This window comes from Arachis hypogaea, chromosome 19, assembly GCF_003086295.3.
Source record: "Arachis hypogaea cultivar Tifrunner chromosome 19, arahy.Tifrunner.gnm2.J5K5, whole genome shotgun sequence".
Taxonomy (NCBI): domain Eukaryota; kingdom Viridiplantae; phylum Streptophyta; class Magnoliopsida; order Fabales; family Fabaceae; genus Arachis; species Arachis hypogaea.
In genome coordinates, this window is record NC_092054.1 from 90,144,017 (window position 1) to 90,162,049 (window position 18,033).

General features: G+C 37.7%; 1 non-coding gene across 1 annotated transcript; it reads left to right on the forward strand.

The window, feature by feature from the left end:
* Positions 1-2,226: 2,226 nt before the first annotated feature.
* Positions 2,227-2,334, forward strand: LOC112781259 (small nucleolar RNA R71). Its single transcript, XR_003192046.1, has one exon. It is a non-coding gene; the product is annotated as a small nucleolar RNA R71 (small nucleolar RNA).
* Positions 2,335-18,033: the final 15,699 nt, after the last annotated feature.

An 18,033-nucleotide genomic window follows, 5' to 3' on the forward strand; every position in this document is an offset into this window, starting at 1 on the left:
GTAGGTGGAGTTTATGAGGTAGGTTTATGGGGAAGAGTGAATGGATGTGAGTGGTGAAGAAGTGATGGGGGAGAGAGTTTGAGGTGATTGGTGAAGGGTTTTTGGGGAAGAGTGTTTATGGGGTTGTGTGAAAGAAAGTGGTGAGAAGAAGTGAGTGGAGGTAGGTGGGGATCCTGTGGGGTCCACAGATCCTGAGGTGTTCAAGGATTTACATCCCTGCACCCATTAGGCATGTAAAAATGCCTTTGTACCCAACTCTGGGCGTTCAGCGCCAGGTTGGTGGCCATTTTGGGCGTTCAGCGCCCATTTGTGTGCCATTTCTGGCGTTGAACGCCAGAACCATGCCTGTTCTGGCGCTAAACGCCAGACAGATGCTCCTCCAGGGTGTGATTTTTCTTCTGCTGTTTTTTATTCCATTTTTCAATTTTTATATTTATTTTGTGACTCCACATGATCATGAACCTACAAAGACATATAACTAAGAAAAATATAGTTAGATAAATAAAAATTGGGTTGCCTCCCAACAAGCGCTTCTTTAATGTCAATAGCTTGACAGTGGGCTCTCATGGAGCCTCACAGATGTGCAGAGCTTTGTTGAGACTCTCCAACACCAAACTTAGAGTTTGGTTGTGGCCTCCCAACACCAAACTTAGAGTTTGACTGTGGGGGCTCTGGTTGACTCTGCTTTGAGAGAAGCTTTTCATGCTTCCTCTCCATGGTTGCAGAGGGAGATCCTTGAGTTTTAAACACAAGGGAGTCCTCATTCCATTGAAGGACTAGTTCACCTCTGTCAACATCAATCACAGCTCTTGCTGTGGCCAGGAAAGGTCTTCCTAGGATGATGGATGCATCCTCTTCCTTTCCAGTATCCAGGACTATGAAATCAGCAGGGATGTAAAGGCCTTCAACCTTTACTAACACATCCTCTACTTGTCCATAAGCCTGTTTTCTTGAACTGTCTGCCATCTCTAATGAGATTTTAGCAGCTTGCACCCCATAGATTCCCAGTTTCTCTATTACAGAGAGGGGCATGAGGTTTATTCCTGAACCAAGGTCACACAGAGCCTTAAAGATCATGGTGCCTATGGTACAAGGTATTATGAACTTTCTAGGATCCTGTCTCTTCTGAGGCAATGTCAGTTGATCCAGATCACTTAGTTCATTGATGAACAAGGGAGGTTCAACTTCCCAAGTATCAATGCCAAATAATTTGGCATTCAGCTTCATGATTGCACCAAGAAACTTGGCAGTTTGCTCTTCAGTAACATCCTCATTCTCTTCAGAAGAGGAATACTCATCAGAGCTCATAAAGGGCATAAGGAGGTTCAATGGAATCTCTATGGTCTCTAGATGAGCCTCAGAGTCCTTTGGTTCCTCAGAGGGAAGCTCCTTATTGATCACTGGACATCCCAGGAGGTCTTCCTCCTTGGGATTCACGTCCTTTCCTCTCCTCACAGGTTCGGCCATGGTGCTTATGTCAATGGCCTTGCACTCTCCTTTTGGATTCTCTTCTGTATTGCTTGGGAGAGTACTAGGAGGGATTTCAGTGATCCTTTTACTCAGCTGGCCCACTTGTGCTTCCAAATTTCTAATGGAAGACCTTGTTTCATTCATGAAACTCACAGTGGCCTTAGAGAGATCAGAGACTAAGTTTGCCAAATTAGAAGTATTTTGTTCAGAGTTCTCTGTCTGTTGTTGAGTGGATGATGGAAAAGGTTTATTATTGTTAAACCTGTTTCTTCCACCATTATTAAAGCCTTGTTGAGGCTTTTGATCCTTCCATGAGAAATTTGGATGATTTCTCCATGATGAGTTATAGGTGTTTCCATAAGGTTCACCTAAGTAATTTACCTCTGCTATTGCAGGGTTCTCAGGATCATAAGCTTCTTCTGCATAAGAAGCCTCTTGAGTACTGTTGGATGCAGCTTGCATTCCATTCAGACTCTGAGAAATCATATTGACTTGTTGAGTCAATATTTTATTCTGAGCCAATATGGCATTCAGAGTATCAATTTCAAGAACTCCCTTCTTCATAGGCGTCCCATTACCCACAGGATTCCTTTCAGAAGTGTACATGAACTGGTTATTAGCAACCATGTCAATGAGTTCTTGAGCTTCTGCAGGCGTTTTCTTTAGGTGAATGGATCCACCTGCAGAAGTGTCCAGTGACATTTTTGATAGCTCAGATAAACCATCATAGAATATATCCAGGATGGTCCATTCTGAAAGCATGTCAGAAGGACACTTTTTGGTCAACTATTTGTATCTTTCCCAAGCTTCATAGAGGGATTCACCTTCTTTCTATCTGAAGGTTTGAACATCAGCTCTAAGCTTGCTCAGCTTTTGAGGAGGAAAGTACTTGGCTAAGAAAGCCGTGACCAGCTTATCCCAAGAGTTCAGGCTGTCTTTGGGTTGAGAATCCAACCATAATCTAGCTCTGTCTCTTATAGCAAAAGGGAAAAGCATGAGCCTGTAGACTTCAGGATCTACTCCATTAGTCTTAACAGTATCACATATCTGCAAGAATTCAGTTAAGAACTGAAAAAGATCTTCAGATGGAAGTCCATGAAACTTGCAGTTCTGCTGCATCAGAGAAACTAATTGAGGTTTCAGCTCAAAGTTGTTTGCTCCAATGGCAGGAATGGAGATGCTTCTTCCATGTAAATTGGAATTAGGTGCAGTAAAGTCACCAAGCATCTTCCTTACATTATTATTATTTTCGGCTGCCATCTCCTCTTCCTGTTCGAAAATTTCTGAAAGGTTATTTCTGGATTGTTGTATTTTAGCTTCTCTTAATTTTCTCTTCAGAGTCCTTTCAGGTTCTGGATCTGCTTCCACAAGAATGTTCTTATCCTTGCTCCTGCTCATATGACAAAGAAGAGGGCACATAAAATTAATAATAATAATAGAGATCCTTTATACCACAGTATAGGGATCCCTGTGTGAGTAGAAGAAGGGGGGGACAAAGAATGTAATATAATGGAAGAAACACAACTGTGAGGATGGCAGAGATGTGAGATGAGATGTTAGTAGATGAATAAATAAATAGAATAAGGTGAGAGAGAAGGAATTTTTGAAAATGATTTTTTGAAAAAGAGTTAGTGATTTTTGAAAATAGTTTTTGAAAAAAGTTAGTAAAAATTTTCGAAAATTAAGATTTAAAAATTAAAAATTAAAATAATTAATAAATTAAAAAGAAATTTTGAAAAAGGGGGAAGATATTTTCGAAAATGAGAGAGAGAGAGTTAGTTAGGTAGTTTTGAAAAAGTTAAGAAACAAACAAAAAGTTAGTTAGTTAGTTGAAACAAATTTTGAAAAGATAAGAAGTTAGGAAGTTAGAAAAGATATTTTGAAATCAAATTTTTTTTTTTTTGAAAAAGATAAGATAAGAAGATATTTTGAAAAGATATGATAGGAATTAATTTTTTGAAAAAGATTTGATTTTTTTGAAATCACAATTAATGACTTGATTCACAAGAAATCACAAGATATGATTCTAGAACTTAAAGTTTGAATCTTTCTTAACAAGCAAGTAACAAACTTCAAATTTTTGAATCAAAACATTAATTGATTATGTTATTTTCGAAAATTTGATATAAAAATAAGAAAAAGATTTTTGAAAAATATTTTTAGAATTTTCGAAAATAACTAAAAATTTTGAAAAAGATTTGATTTTTGAAAAAGATTTTGAAAAAGATAAGATTTTCAAATTGAAAATTTGATTTGACTCATGAGAAACAACTTGATTTTAAAAATTTTTGAAAAAGTGAATCCAAATTTTCGAATTTGATGAGAAAAAAAGGGAAAGATATTTTTTTGATTTTTGAAATTTTTATGAAAAACATGAAAATTATGCAATGCATGAAATTTTTAGATCAAAACAATGAATGCATGCAATAATGCTATGAATGTCAAGATGAACACCAAGAACATTATGAAGATCATGATGAACATCAAGAACACATTTTTGAAAAATTTTTTTATGCAAAGAAAACATGTAAGACACCAAACTTAGAAATCTTTCATGTTTAGACTCTAACAAACGAAAAATGCACATGAAAAACAACTAAAGATGCAAAACAAGAAAACATCAAGATCAAACAAGAAGACTTACCAAGAACAACTTGAAGATCATGAAGAACACTATGAATGCATGATATTTTCGAAAAATGCAAGATGCATATGCAATTGACACCAAACTTATGATATGACTCAAGACTCAAACAAGAAACAGAAAAAATATTTTTGATTTTTATGATTTTCTAATTTTTTTGGATTTTTTCGAAAATTATATGAAAAAGAAAAAATAAGGATTCCAAAATTTTTAACATGAATTCCAGGAATCTTGCATTGTTAGTCTAAAGTTTCAGTCCAGGAATTAGACATGGCTCACTAGCCAGCCAAACTTTCAATGAAAGCTCCGGTCCAAAACACTAGACATGGCCAATGGCCAGCCAAGCTTCAGCATTTAACACTAGAGTATATTGCTCTTGATAACAAATTGCAAGCCTCAGTCCAAATAAATTTAGACATGGCTTTACAGCCAGCCAGGCTTTACATGCTTCATGAAACACTAGAATTCATTCTTAAAAATTTTGAATAAATTTTTGAAAACATTTTTATATTTTTTCGAAAGCAAAAGAAAAATTTTTTTTTTTTTGAAATTTTTATGAAAGGTTTTTGAAAAATTTTTGAAAAGAAAACAAAAAAGAAAATTACCTAATCTGAGCAACAAGATGAACCGTCAGTTGTCCATACTCGAACAATCCCCGGCAACGGCGCCAAAAACTTGGTGCACGAAATTGTGATGTCCAGGCTCAAACAATCCCTGGCAACGTGAGCAACTTGGTATGCGCAATCGTGATTACACTTTGATTATGTAAAATTCATGGCTCTTTCTTTCCCTGGCAATGGCGCCAAGAACATGGTGCCAATACCATGGTTCACAACTTCGATACAACTAACCAGCAAGTGCACTGGGTCGTCCAAGTAATACCTTACGTGAGTAAGGGTCGAATCCCACGGAGATTGTTGGTATGAAGCAAGCTATGGTCACCTTGCAAATCTCAGTCAGGCAGATATAAATTGATAATGGTGTTTTCGAATATTAATTAATAAAATAGGGATAGAGGTACTTATGTAAATCATTGGTAGGAATTTCAGATAAGCAAATGGAGATGCTTTTCGTTCCTCTGAACCTCTGCTTTCCTGCTATCTTCATCCAATCAGTCTTACTCCTTTCCATGGCTGGCTTTATGTGATACATCAATTGCCATGCCTCATCAGTGGTTTTGTACTTTTTCATAGACCCATTGCTAGCACTTTCCAATGTGGTCTTATCTTGAGGCCTCATACCCTGTATGACGTAGCCGAGCAACACTATCTTGTCAATCATATGGTGGGGACATGCTTCCAGAAGGTTGTTGAAGCGCTCCCAGTATTCGTAGAGAGTCTCGGACTCGTCCTAGACAATCATGGAAATGTCTTTCCTCAGTTTATCAGTAACTTCAACTGGAAAGAATTTTTCCAAAAATTCTCTTCTAAGCGTATCACAGTCAGAAACAGTTGCTGCGGGTTGAGTGTAGTACCACTCTCTCGCCTTTCCCTCAAGAGAGAATGCGAAGGCTTTCAACAGAATAGAAGTTTCATCTGCACCATCATGCCTGACAATAGAACAGGCTGCTTGGAAATCCCTAAGGTGCTTGATAGGCTCTTGAGCAGGTAAGCCATGAAACTTAGGCATCAAGTTGAGCAGTGCAAACTTTATTTCAAAATCTGTAGCCACTGCTGGGTGATGCGCTTGAAATAGTTGCATTGTAAAATCAGGGGCTCCAGCCTCCTGGATAGTAACTCTCCTAGGTGCTGCCATGTCACCTGCACGTAAATCAACCGAATCAGTAGAAAGGGAGCTTGTTTCTTCCTTACGTGACATTTCAGATTCGCCCTCGGAGAGGACTAACCGACGCCGAGCTTGCCTTATACGTGAAATAGTTCTTTCGATCTTAGGATCAAATACTGGCAAGCTTGGATCAGGAAGTGAACGCGTCATTTAACGAAAGAAACATGCATCTCATAGTGACAAAATAAAATAAAATGCAAATAAATAAATTCCAATCAATAACTTAGCACTCTATTGCAACTCCCCGGCAACGGCGCCAAAAATTGACGTGGCAGAACTTGGCGAGTTAAGAAATTATTATAAGAGATGCGTTGCAAGTATAGTTCTTAACCAACCAAAAATCTTCTTATCAATTTAGAGGGGTTGTCACAAAAGTAGAATTAAAATACTGGGAGTATGAATCCCAGGTCGTCTCCCAACGAGTTGCAGAAAGGTGTGCTATTTTATTAATCAGATGTTTTCTAAAATGGTTTGAATTGATAAACAAAAAATTAAATCAGAGAATTTATGTAATTTAAATAAAAACCTTGACCGGGAGTAGATTAGTCGGAAGTCCTATCCTTGTTGGAGTTTTCCCAAGATAAAAGTGATAATTGAAGGTTGTTCTACTTAGTTATCCTTTACTAGGTAGAGGAAAGTCAAGCGAGCTGGAAGGCAACTTCTATTCACAAGTCCTAATCCTCTCCCTTGGGAAGGACTAGTGTCAGTGACTAGAGGGCGATCCAACAATAAACCTAATTACAATTTTTCTCTTGAGCATTCCAACTCAAGGTTCTCCCTTCAATCATCTCCCAATCAAGTTATGGAACTACTCGCTCATTATGAATGTAAATTTCACATGATAAGAAAGAGAAATAAAGAGAGACATGATAAATAATAATCCAAAAGATCAATTAAAAATAAAAATAGTTCTTGTATTAATAAATTCTAAAAATAATCCAATAGTAATTCTGAACAGAGTAAGGATATGAAAGAGTAAGTGACAAGTAAGGGAAAACAAACTAGAATGATGAAGTCTTGGTGGAGGTAATAACTCTTCTCAATATCCCAATCCAAAAGCAATAAAAACGAAATCCTAAGAACTATGAATGTGTAGAGAGAAAACCTAGAGGAGGAGTAAAATCAGATCTAAAACTAAAATTATGCGGAATGAATGTTGTCCTCTGGTCTCTGCATGTTCCCTGGCTCTAATATGCTTTTCTGGGCCGAAAACTGGGTCAAAACAGGGCCCAAAATCGCCCCCAGTGAATTCTGCAGATTCTGCAGATCGCGCACATCACGCGATCGCATCATCCAGCATTTTCCCTTGCCACGCGTGCGCGTCGTCCACGCATTCGCGTCACTTGTGCAGTTTCCAATCCATGCGTTCGCGTCAGGCACGCGAGCGTGTCACTACAATTTCCTCTATTTTGCACGATCGCGTGAGCCATGCGTCCGCGTCACTTCTCGCTGGTCATCTCCTCCATTTCTTATGTTCCTTCCATTTTTGCAAGTCTCATTTCCAATCTCCAAGTCATTCATGCCCTATAAAGCCTAAAACACTTAACACACAGATCACGGCATCAAATGGAATAAAGGAGAATTAAAATACATAATTAAAAGTCTCTAGGAAGCAGTTTTCAACCATGGAGTAATTTTGGGAAGGAATTGTAAATACATGCTAAATTAATGAATAAGTGGGTAAGGATTCGATAAAATCACACAATTAAACACAATATAAACCATAAAATAATGGTTTATCATGCGAGTATCGACGCGTATGCGTGGGTCACGCGTACGCGTCGCTTGACATTTTGCTATCCACGCGTACGCGTCATGTACGCGTACGCGTCACCATGCAACTCCATATCCACGCGTGCGCGTTTGCTGCGCATGTGCGTCGGCGTAAGCATCCCAAATCCTTGATTTTCCATTATTTCTCCACTTTGCAAGCTTTTCCCTTCATTCCCTTGATCCATTCCTAGCCTTTTCAACCTGAATTCACTAGTAAACACATCAAGGCATCTAGTGGCATCAAAGGTGAATCAAAATTAGCTAATTTAAGGGCTAAAAAGCATGCTTTCACTCTTAAGCATAATTTAGGAGAAAGACATGAAACCATGCTATTTCATTGAATAAATGTGGGAAAAGTGGATAAAATCCACCTAAGTTAAGCACAAAATGTACCACAAAATAGTGGTGCATCAAATCTCCCCACACTTAAACCAAGCATGTCCTCATGCTTAAATCAAGAAAGAAACAAAGGGTATCATCATTTATTCAATGTAAACTAACTACATGCAACCTATCTAAATGCAAACTATCTAAATGAATGCAACTACTTGGTCAAAATAAATCAACTCCCAAAAAAGTATATATATAAACATAAGGGCTAAAGGTATTAACAACCAAGCCAAACCACAATTGAGTTGAGTTACTAAGAATTTTACAAACTTGCAAGAAAAGTGAGGATTATAAATGAAAACATGTAATTGAGTATCGAACCCTCACCGCACGTGTATCCGCTCTAATCGCTCAAGTGTATAGGGTCGATCCACTCAATTCCCTTCTAATCATGCTTTCTAAGATTTGTTTTTCTTCTAACAATTAACAATTATTCAATGCATGCATACATATATCATGAGGTCTTTCCATAGATTGTAATGGGGCTAGGGTCAAGGTAGGATGCATATTTGGTCAAGTGGACTTAAAATTTAAATCTTTGATTAACTTAAACTTCCCATCTAACCTATGACAACCTATACAATTTCAAAGCTAACCTAACTACCCATCCTTCACTTTTTCACGTACTCATGCATTCTTTTCTTGATCACAACTCATATTCATTGATTATTATTGAGCTTCACTTTGGGGCATTTTGTCCCCTTCTTATTACTTTTCTTTTTTTCTTTCTTTTTCTATTTTTTTTCATATGTATATTTTTTTCTTTTTATTTTCTCATTTCATTTTTTTCTTTTTTCAATAAAGTATATACAAAAGTTCCAATGCATAAGGTTTTACATTTAATTAACACATGAGTATGTACCCAATTCCCAATATTTTCAACAAAGATACAACACACACCTTTTCCTAACCAATGTCCTAAGTCTTTCCACACTTGAATGATACATCCTCACTAACTTAAGCTAATCAAAGATTCAAATTAAGGACATTTATTATTTTTCTCTTTAAGGCTTATAATGTGCTAAATTAAAGAACAAGTGGGTTAATCGTAGGCTCAAAATTGGCTAACAAAGGAAGATAAAAGGTAAGGCTATTTGGGTAAGTGAGCTAAATGAAATGATGACCTCAATCATATAAATGTATGTATACACAAAATAATGGACATAAAGAATCAAACAAATCAAAGATCACAATCATAGAAAGAGAATAATGCACACAAGAAGGAAAATAAGTGGTTATAAGATGTAACCATATAATTAGGCTCAAAACTCACAAGCTTGTGTTCTTAGTTCAAAATATGTTCCACAATATATAATTGAAGCAAGTTCAATGAAAACTTTTTACTCAAATCAATTGGGGTGCCCTATAGATAAATCTCTTGAAAAATAAGAAAATACAACAAAAAATCCTAAAAGACCTAAAAATGAAATGCAAAAGTGTTGGGATTAGAAATTTGTCACCCAAAAGCGCCGACTGGTCAGACAACTTCCCCACACTTAAAAGTTTGCACCATCCTCGGTGCATTCAAAGATGAGCAAGGGGAGACGACGACTCTCCGAATTGCCACGTTCAGCTGGCGGGTCAATGACGATCGGGTTTTCCTATCGGTAAAGAAATTCACAAATATAATCGCATTGTAAGTACAGCTTCTAAACCAATAGAAAATCCTTTCGTACAAACGTTTTGGTTGTCACAAGTAACAAACCCAATAAAATTTATAAACCGAAGTATTCAGACCTCGAGTCGTCTTCTCAAGGAACTGCAGGGAGGTGTTCTTATTATTAGTTATGGAAAACAGTGTTTTTGGGTTTTAAAATGTTGAAAAAGGGAAATAAATTGAAGGGATTAATAAATTAATATCTAATAAAACTCTTGGCAAGGTATGAAAATTGGAAGTCCTATCCTAGTTATCCTTATCAATGGTGATGAGAATTGAGTTTTAATCCCACTTAGTTAACCTTTACTCAAGCAAAGAAAAGTCAAGTGAACTAATTAGTTAGATCCTCAAGTCCTAGCCAACTCCTAAGAAAGGACTAGAGTTAGTGGAATTCAATTCAATTAGCTAAAATAACAATTATCAATCACGATGAGTTTGATAACTCAAGAGTTACCAATTAATCAACCGAAGCCAAAAGGAAAAAATCTAAATTAAATTAAAAGCATTCATATTAATAAAGCAATCAAAGTCAAATCTGAAATACCTCAATTTATATTGAATAAAACATTCAAATCCAAATACGGAGATTTCATAAGCCAAATTGGTAACATGAGTCAGATACGAATTAAAGCATTAGAATAAATAGAAATATAAAAGGGATATTGAACCTGAGAAAGAGTTGAAATAATAAGAAATCCTAATTCCTTTAAGAGGAATCCTAATCCTAAAACCTAAGAGAGAGGAGAGAACCTCTCTCTCTAAAAACTACATCTAAATTATAAAAAGTGAATAATGGAAGGCCTCCCCCTGAATGGATGCATTCCCCCACCTTATAACCTCTAATCTGTGCTTTCTGGACTTGGATCTGGGCCAAAAAGGGTTTCAGAAATCGCTGGGAGCATTTTCTGCAGTTGCTGCACGTGGCGTCTGTCACGCGTCCGCGTGGGTCACGCGGTCGCGTCATCTGGGAGTTTTGCTCTTCCACGCGGTCGCGTCAGGCACGCTTCCGCATCAGTTGTACTTTGCGCGAGTCATATGTTCGCGTCATGTGTGCGTTCACGCGGATACCAGTTTGCGCAAAGCACGCGTTCACGTTGTCTATGCGGACGCGTCACTTCCAGTTTCTTCAAAAACTCTATTTTGTGCTTTCCTTCCATTTTTGTATGTTTTCTTTCCATCCCTTAAGTCATTCCTGCCCTATAAAGCCTGAAAGCACTCAACACACAAATCACGGCATCGAATGGTAATAAAGGATGATTAATTTTAATATTTCTAAAGCATAGGAAACATGTTTTTCACATATATCACATAATAAGGAAGGGAAAGTAAAACCATGCAATTTACATGAATAAGTGGGTGAAGGATTGAATAAATCACTTAAATTGAGCACAAAATATATCATAAAATATGGGTTTATCAGTCAACCAGTTGCTGCGTGTTCTTTTTTCTGCTTCCATTTTTTGCTTATAGTGACTCATCCTCAAAATAGAAGGCAGGATAATAAGAGAAGTAAATGCAAAAGCAAAGAAGCATAAATTGTTGGAATGAGGTAAAAAACACTAGAATGAAATGAGTGACCCAATGTGTGACATCAATAAAAGTAAATGTGCATTCTAAGTTGCGCGCGACTTAGAACACACACACCAACAGAAAACTATGTCACAAGTACACAAAAAGAAACATGCACTTCACTCATCCTAATGTGCTTGAGATGCTCCAAACTTGTAGGTCAAGATAACCGAAGAAGCAATAAAGAAGCATGAAAGCATCCAAGACAAAAACATATGGATGCATATAATCAAGAAACATAATGCATTAAGGTAAATGCACAACATCCATTAAGAGATTGCCTAATCAAAGAAAATGATTCAAATCACATGGTGGCCAAATCATGCAATTCAAAAAGATTTAACAAGCTCTAAGGGCAATGTCATTCACTTGGTATTCAAAAGTTAAGCATGAAAAATTCAAAACCAAGTAATGAATTGTAACCTCAACAAGAGAATCCAACAATGAATATCAAAAATAATTATGCTAAAATAGCGTTCAGTTAATAATAAGCAGCAATATATAGTAAACAAAATCAATAATCCAACAGTTATTATGAAAAAGAGAAAATTAAATAAAAATTAAACTAACTAAACAACTAACTAACTAAAAGGAATGGTTATAAATGGTGTGTGATAGTGTTGGATGATGATTGAAGGGTGGAAAGAGAAGAGAAGAAGAAGGAAGAAGGAAAGAAATGGAAAGAAGGGAAGAAAAGAAGATGATGAAAGAAGGCGATCCACGCGTACGCGTAGAGTGGCGCGTGCGCGTGGCAATGGTGAAATGGGAACGACGCATACGTGTGGGTCACGCGTCCGCGTGGTGGCTTATTTAGAGAGGCGACGCGTACGCGTAGGGTGACGCGTACGCATGAGTGGAGGTACAAATCTGGCACACTTCACGCACAACGCTCGAGTTTTTGGCTGGGAGGTGAAATTTTGGGATCCATGCGTACGCGTGGGTGACGCGTGCGCGTGGATGGTTGAAAAAGCTTGGGTCACGCGTACGCATGAGGCACGCATAAGCGTGGGTTGGTGCTCTGTTTTTTAAAATTTTTCCATGTTTTTGCCCCCAAACTAAGCATTCTAAACCTCCAAACAGCTACCAAAACACCATAAAACCTTATTTAACATACTAGACTACCTACTAAACTCAACAAACTCAACAGAACTTGCAATTAAACTAATTCTACCAATATTTACAAAAGAGAAAATGAAAAGATTTTACCATGGTGGGTTATCTCCCACCTAGCATGTTTATTTATTGTCCTTAAGTTGGACTTATGGGGAGCTCTTCTTCAAGGTAGCTTGTGCTTGAATCCATCCTTGAACATCCACCAATGCTTGAATCTCCAATAAGTGCCATTCTTCAAAATAATGCCACCAAGCCTTAATGGAGTTCTTCACAAGCTAAGGGCTCCCAAAAGTGATCCTCATGTATTCCCGGATCCCAAATCTTGTTTCGACACCCGTTTTCAAGTTGATTCTCATTAGTCCATCCGGGTGGCAAGCAAGATGAATTCTCAAGCAAGCGACCAAATATCATCCTAGACCCAAGCATTCTAGTTCCACACCAACCCTTGCTATTAAGCTTTGAGCATGCAACCATCATGAACTTTGATCTACAATGCCAACCACTAACCATTTCCCTTTTTCTCTTAAAGCCATAAAGAGCTCTAAGTTGCCCATCCGTCTCAAGCAAACCATATTCAAGTGGAATCATAAAGCTTAGAGGTGAGAGATTTACCCACTTGAATGAAAGAATGGATGGTGATGGCTTGGGGAGAAATACTTCCAATGGCCTTACAAGCTCCACTCCCTTGTGTTCTTCCTTGATTACTTCCACCTCCTTACAAACTTCTTCAAATTCAATCCTTTGTTCATCAATTTCATCTATCTCTTCTCCATCACTCAAATTATACTTGGGAGGATGAGAGAAATCTACCTCCACATTACTTTCTATCTCACCGGGAGAAGGTTCTTCAAGTTCAAAGGATTCATCACCAAGAAAGTTTGATGCATGGTCTTGATCACCAAGGGGACTCAATTCTTGTTTCATCCCTTCCAAGTCTTCATTCAAAAATTGTTTTGGAGGTTGTGCACTCTCCTCCTCAACATCAAATTCAATCTTCTTGAAGGGGTTTTCTATGACTCTAGATTCTCATGGAGGTTCTGCATCTTCTAAGTCTTCAACCACTTCTTCCTTGTCTTCATCAATCATAGGTTCCTCCAATTGTTCCAACACAAAGCAACAATCCTCATTTTCCACCGAAGTTTCCAATCTCTCCTTCATGCTATGCTCTTCAACCAATTCTCCACATGTGGCCATGGGAGTTCCTTGAGTGCTCAAGCATTGGGATGCTAATCGGTTTACCACCTCATTCAAGGTGGCTATGGATTCTAGTGCCTCCCTTTACATTTCTCTTTGTTCTTGAAGTAGCAAGGTGGGAGAATCATCCATTGGGGCTTGGGGTGGATAGGAGGGTTCATCATTTTGGAGGAAAGGTTCATAATAGGAAGGTGGTTCTTCTTGGTGGAAATATGGAGGTGATCCATATGAAATGTATGGATCTTGGGAGTATTGATGTTGGGATTGTGGTGGCTCTATGGATTTTCTTACATAATGGTCACAAGAATGAGGTAAAGGTGATTGGTTATATGATGGATAAGGGTCATAGGAAGGTCTTTGGTAGGAAGGGGCTTGTGAGTATGGTTGAGGACTATGTTGAGGATGAGGCTCATAGGCATGTGGTGGTTGTTGTTGACATGTACAATAAGGACTACCACATCCATTAGAGTGATATGCATTAGGATTGGAGTTATACCTATATGAAACTGGAGGAGGTTGATGCCAAGAAGGTTGTCTATATGCGTGAGGCTCCTCCCACCTTTGATTGTTCCATCCTTAATCTCCATTTCCTACAACATAATTGTAACCACTCTCATAGCCAAAGTGATGAGAATTTATGATAGCAAGAGCAAATGAAAACAAAATCAAATAATAAAGAAAGAAAACTAAATCCTAAAACTTACAAAAACTAACAAAGAGACAAAAAGGCAAACATATTCACAATATTCACATATATACAATAACCAATAACAAGCGCACATTTGCAATTTCCCGGCAACGGCGCCATTTTGATGAATGGAAAATTGGTTGGTAAAGAATTTCACAAATGAAATCTCGTTGTAAGTATAGTTTCTAAACCAACAAATAATCCTCTCATATAAAAAATTATTTGTCACAAGTAACAAACCCCAATAAAAATAACCAAAGTATTCAAACCTCAGGTCATCTCTCAAAAGAATTGCAGGGAAGTGTTCTTGTTATTGGTTATAGGATGTATATTTTGGGGTTTTGAATAAGGAACATGAAAGATAAATGGCAAGAATGTAAACTAATAGCTAGGAAAGCTCTTGGCAAGGTATGAGAATTAGAAGTCCTATCCTCATTATCCTCCTCAATTGTGACAAGAATTGTCCATTGCTCCACTTAGTCAACCTCTAACTATGAAGGAAAGTCAAGTAAAAATATCAATTAGATTTCTCAAGTCCTAGTCAACTCCTAAGGAAAGACTAGAGTTAGTGGAATCCAAATCAACTAGCAACTTTCAATTATCAATCAACAAAAGAGTTTGATAACTCAAGAGTCTCCAATTACTCAACCAAAGCCAAGAGGAGGAAAATCTACTCTAGCATCCTTCTAAGCATTTAATCAAACACTTGGAAGGCATAAAAAGAAAGTAAATTCAAATTACAAGGAAAGTAGATCTACAACTACTAATTGCAAGGAATTAACAACAACAATTCAAATCAACAATAAAAGAAACCAAACTCAAATTGCATTAAAGGAAAATAGGAGAAACAAGAGTGCATCAACATAAAAGTAAAGAATTACAAGAAGTAAATCACTAATCTAAGAAAGCAAAGGTAGAGAAACAAGAATTGATAAAGAAAAAGTAAATCAAAGCATGAAATTAACCTAGATCTAAGAAATCCTAATCTAGATCTAACCTAATTCTAGAGAGAAGAGAGAGCTTCTCTCTCTAGAAACTAACTCTAAACTAAACTATGTGATTCCTCCCCCCCCCCTTTGACTCCTCTTGATTTCTGCATGTAATAGGCTCAGAAACTGAGTTGGATTTGGGCCTGGAAAGCTGATGAGCAGATATTTTATACGCTTTTTGGGGTTAATTTCATATAGATTTTAGTATGTTTTAGTTGGTTTTTAGTTTATTTTCATTAGTTTCTAGGAAAAATTCATATTTCTGGACTTTACTATGAGTTTGTGTGTTTTTCTGTAATTTCAGGTATTTTCTGGCTGAAATTGAGGGAGCTGAGCAAAAATCTGATTCAGGCTGAAAAAGGACTGCTGATGCTGTTGGATTCTGACCTCCCTGCACTCAAAATGGATTTTCTGGAGCTACAAAAATCCAAATGGAGTGCTTCCAATTGCGTTGGAAATTAGACATCCAGGGATTTCTAGCAATATATAATAGTCCATACTTTTCTCAAAGATAGATGACGTAAACTGGTGTTCAACGCCAGTTCTCTACCCAATTCTGGCATCCAACGCCAGAAACAAGTTGCAAGTTGGAGTTCAACGCCAGAAAAGGATCCAAAGCTGGCGTTGAACACCCAAAACAGCCCCAGGCACGTGAAAGCTTTAGTCTCAGCCCCAGCACACACCAAGTGGGCCCCAGAAGTGGATTTCTGCACTATCTGTTATAGTTTACTCATTTTCTGTAAACCTAGGTTACTAGTTTAGTATTTAAACAACTTTTAGAGATTTATTTTGTATCTCATGACATTTTTAGATCTGAACTTTGTACTCTTTGACGGCATGAGTCTCTAAACTCCATTGTTGGGGTGAGGAGCTCTGCTGTGTCTCGATGAATTAATGCAAGTATTTCTGTTTTCCATTCAAACATGCGTGTCCTACCTAAGATATCTATTCGCGCCTAACTATGGAGAAGGTGATCATCAGTGACACTCATCACCTTCCTCAATCCATGAACGTGTGTTTGACAATCACCTCCGTTCTACATCAGATTGAATGATTATCTCTTAGATTCCTTAATCAGAATCTCCGTGGTATAAGCTAGATTGATGGCGGCATTTATGAGAATCCGGAAAGTCTAAACCTTGTCTGTGGTATTCCGAGTAGGATTCTGGGATTGGATGGCTGTGACGAACTTCAAACTCGCGAGTGCTGGGCGTAGTGACAGACGCAAAAGGATAGTAAATCCTATTCCGGTACGACTGAGAACCTACAGATGATTAGCCGTGCGGTGACAGCGCACCTGGACCCTTTTCACTGGAAGGATGGATGGTAGCCATTGACAACGGTGATCCACCTATACACAGCTTGCCATAGGGGGACGTGCGTGCGTGAACCAGAAGACAGAGGAAAGCAGAGATTCTGAAGACAAAGCATCTCCAAAACTCCAACATATTCTCCATTACTTCATAACAAGTAACCTTTAATCCATGCTCTCTTGTTTATTCGCAATTCAACTGATAAATATAATTGACTTCCTGACTAAGAATTGCAAGATAACCATAGATTGCTTCAAACCAACAATCTCCGTGGGATTCGACCCTTACTCACATAAGGTATTACTTGGACGACCCAGTGCACTTGCTGGTTAGTTGTGCGGAATTACATTGTGAAGTAATTTTCGTGCACCAGAAGCCCAGAATTCGCCCTCAGCGGTTTCACTTTAATGAAGTCGCGTGCGAGCATCGACGCGTATGCGTGGGTCACGTGTACGCTGATGTGTGAGCATCTTTCCTATATTTTCCTAGTGAATTTGCATCTAAATTGTTGAATTTAATTAAGAATTAATTATATTTTAGCCACTATGGATGCTATTTTGAGTTTTGTACAATACTGTTTATTTTAGGTAGCATTTGGCGGAATTTGATGGAGTTTCTGCAGAGAAAGAGAAGAAGCCAAGGAGATGACCAACGAATACCGACGCGGACGCATGGCTCACGCGACCGCGCGGAATGGAGGAATTCGCAATGACGCGATCGCGTGCCTGACGCGAACGCGTGGACTGGAATCTGCACAAATGACACGAACGCGTGACCGACGCATCCGCGTGACTCGTGAAAAAGGACATGCGCCACGTGCAGAAAACACAGATTGGAAGCTGCAGAATGGACAATTCAAGTGGTCTCCACCCATCAACTGAAGATCTGTTAATTAATTCAAATTTAAATTCAAATCTTAAATTAGGAAAAGATATTATTTTAATTTTTAGTTTTAGATATTAGATTTTAAATTTATTAGGATTAGTTATAAAAGGAGGAAGCTTTCCTTTCTTGGTAGAGGTCCTGGGGAGGATCTCATTCCATCCCAATTTACAATCCTTATTTTCTCTTTTCCATGAGCAACTAAACCTCTACTGTTAAGGTTAGGAGCTCTATCTATTGTATGGATTGATTTTATTATTTTTCTATTTTAATTCATGTTTTGATTTATATTTTAATAATTGTTTTCGTTCTTTATTTTATGAATTTGGGTGGAACGGAAGTATGACCCATGTTCTATTTGAGTTCTTGTAAAATTTGGAAAAGCTCTTTACTTGAACAATAACTTGAAAACATATTATCCTGAATTTCTAATTGTTTGTATTTAACGGGATACGTGACATATAATCCCTTTATTTTTGGATAATTAGGATTCTTGTGGCATATAAACTGGAATTTGATCATCACCCTCTAATTGGAATTAATTGACCAAGGAATTGGCAGTTAAT